This window comes from Ornithodoros turicata, unplaced genomic scaffold, assembly GCF_037126465.1.
Source record: "Ornithodoros turicata isolate Travis unplaced genomic scaffold, ASM3712646v1 Chromosome12, whole genome shotgun sequence".
Taxonomy (NCBI): Eukaryota; Metazoa; Arthropoda; class Arachnida; order Ixodida; family Argasidae; genus Ornithodoros; species Ornithodoros turicata.
In genome coordinates, this window is record NW_026999301.1 from 734721 (window position 1) to 737841 (window position 3121).

General features: G+C 44.1%; 1 long non-coding RNA gene across 1 annotated transcript; it reads left to right on the forward strand.

The window, feature by feature from the left end:
* The first annotated feature begins 784 nt into the window (after positions 1-784).
* On the forward strand, positions 785-1290 carry LOC135371688 (uncharacterized). Its single transcript, XR_010415698.1, has 3 exons — positions 785-963; positions 1071-1150; positions 1252-1290. It is a non-coding gene; the product is annotated as an uncharacterized LOC135371688 (long non-coding RNA).
* The last annotated feature ends 1831 nt before the right edge of the window (positions 1291-3121 follow it).

Sequence of the window (3121 nt, forward strand, 5' to 3'; positions counted from 1 at the left end):
CTTTTTGCACTGAAAAGTAAGCACCGAAAAGAGGGTGATTACTTTGAACGGGGACGGCGGTAACAATGAGAATGGCGTACATGCCTCTGTCTATGACCTTTATTTGACTCCAAATACGTTTCCACGACGGCGGAAATGGCGCATAGTGCATAAATATTTGCATTTCGTTGGAAGAATAATGATCAGACGATCCATGCTCTTTGCCGTGGTTCGTGCTTCACCACAATGCACCGCTCTCCGATACAGAGTCGTTCGTCATATCGACGATTGAAGCTATGACGTCTATCATTAAACTAGTAAACGTCTGTCCCTTACACAGACAGAATTAATGTAGTGGTCGTTTCGTGCTACTTTCTCACACGACTCATTACATGAGGGGGGGGGGGGGGGGCGTTGTCGGGGTTGTGGGAAATGAAAGATACGAATGCAGGGCGAAGACAACGAAATCAGTGTCAGTTAATAATTAATAACAAATGGCGCCGCAGAGGCGTTGCGCGTAAACAAGAAATGACATAAGAACATTAGGGGGATAGTAGGGGGATAGTAATCTTTTCGCGCCACCCCGCTGGTTCAAAATCTTGGGCACGCACGAGCGCCACCCCACTGTTTACTTGTTCGCTATCTCGCTCACAACGCGATCGCTACACAAGATTGTTTTCCTAGTTTTACACCGTGGAAGTTTTTTAGATATTACTATCAAGCAAGTGAACTTGTCATGACCACTTTTCTCCGCATTCTTCCAACCTTCTCTTTCAAGTTGTAGTCTTCCGTTTCCGGGGAGACAATCTAATGGCGGGAAGGGCGGTATCATGATGATCGTATCGTGAAAACACACACACAGCAGCAAGGCTGGACGATCAAATGCTCGACTATTGGCTAACGGCGCGTGAAAACCATTCCCAATGACATTCCCATTGTTCATGCCTTCTTTATTCGGCGACCAATAACCTCCTTGCAAAGAAAGTAAGCAGCTAGCTTACTTTGACGAGAATAGCTCCCCTGTATTCCGAGAAGACGACTTTCGCCTTATTGCACGCGAAAAGCAAAATGATCCCGTGTATTATTTCCAGGTACCGTTGCATGAAGCTGCTGCCGGCTAAAAGAAACTGAGCAAGCTCCGTGCGCATATGCCCACTGATGTAGCCTCGAGGTAAATTATCTTGCTGATGTGTTAGATTTACTTCTTGGTCCCACTTCAGTGCTTCAAGATACCGAATGCTAAACCGTTCTGCTGTAAATTTTACATTCTAGGTGAAAAGATCTAAGAACATGCGTATAGGACATATCATGCGCTTCATATGCGTACGTACTTGTCAATGTGGTGTTACTTGTATGGCGTCGTGATTGTTGAACATGTTTTACGTGTTCTTGACCCCTGCCTAATTTGTTCTGTTCCCATCTGTTCCAGCAGAGAGGGCACACCATCCTTCCGTGCAAAGTCGCGTGGAAAGGCATCCAAGACACGCTTGGACTTGGATCATTTCGGAGAGAAGGCCCAGGAGGGGGCATTTTTTGCGTGGTTTCTCGTGACATTCAGTGAGTACTTCAATTTTTATCATCAATCAGTCTTGCATCACTTTGTCGCTTCACTCCCTCTGCAGCAGCACATTTCAACTTAAAACTGATATTATTCCGGCTTACCTCTTTAGCCGTATGTACCGCTGTTCTTTAGTGACTATAACACATGCTTGTAATGTTCATAACTTAAATGTCACACCTGGCTATGTCTAGAAAGGTAGACCCTGTAGAAAGAAAGTGCGGTATCCTCTGTAAGGCTGGTGCACGGCGATGCTGTGCTCTGCTCTCCATAGTATTTATTCATCCAGAATGCAGGAAGCCTTACAGAGTTGTTGCTCTGTTATGAAAAGAGTCTAAAAACTGAGTAGTAAAGAAAGACCACTTTGGTCACAAAATGTTATACTGGAAATTGGGTGGAAATGAGGTGGTTCTAATCATTATTTGTGCGCAGAACAAAGAAATTCGTATTCGGTTCAACATAGAAATTGTGTGCTTTCTCTCCCTTTTCTTTCGGTGATGAGTAGTACAGGTGCGTGACGTGCATGTGGCAGTATGAAGGACAGTAGGGTGCAGTGAATGTATTTGGTACATATTGTATGAAAAAACACAGGCGCTCCGATTCTCTGGTGCACGGTGAGATTAGTGCAGTGATTTGGTATAAACTAACCGTCTCATTCCTGCATAAATCACCCGTGGCACTAGTCATCAAAAGTAAGAATATATACTTGCTTCACCGACAGCGTTTCTGATTCTTCCATTTACCACATAACTTGTGATTGGAACTACCTGTTGAATTGCTTGGCATGTATTTCCTGGAATAATCTCACTGCTATTTGTGATTACATGACTGAGGCGTGGTTATTTTGTAATCAAACGTAGTGTTTTTTATGACAATTTTAGACCACATCTGTAAAGACAAACAGTCTAACATCATTGCGTCTTCACACAGTCACTCCATACAAAATCATCAATACCTAACAAGATTTAAATCAATATATGTACTATCCAAATATGAGTGACTTGAGGTCTTTGTGACCAGTATAAGACCTTAAGATATTTCTTCACCTCTATTGGAAGACCTTAAGATATGTCTTCGCCTGTATTGGAAAGTACTCAGCCAGCACCGTAAAGGTGTCTCCACTAGTGCCACCATACTGAATGTGTAATGTGCAGAGGTGTGTGCATGTGGAGCTGCATTCCAGTGGTAGACATTGTAATACTACATATCCTGCATTTTCTTTCTTACAGGAGCATACCATCTATCAGACCCGCAGGGGCAACAAGCAGAAGAACAGAGCCACAACCTACGAAGTTCTGGGGATTGTTTCGAAAACAGCAGAAGTGTAATGGAACATTTTACTTGGTAACCAGATACACTTAATGTTCCTAGCAACTCTAAAATGTTGCTTTGATTGCTGCAGATTGAACAGACTTCACAGATTTTTTCACCCTTTCTCTGTATGTACTGTGGCGGCCCGGTGACGACGATGACGACATGCCTCTGCTACCACGCGCTACAGCGCTGGCACAGCAGTTCTAGCGGCACCGTCCTAGCTTGAGACCACGTCCATCTGCCCGCTGGGACATTCCAACATCGCCGGTC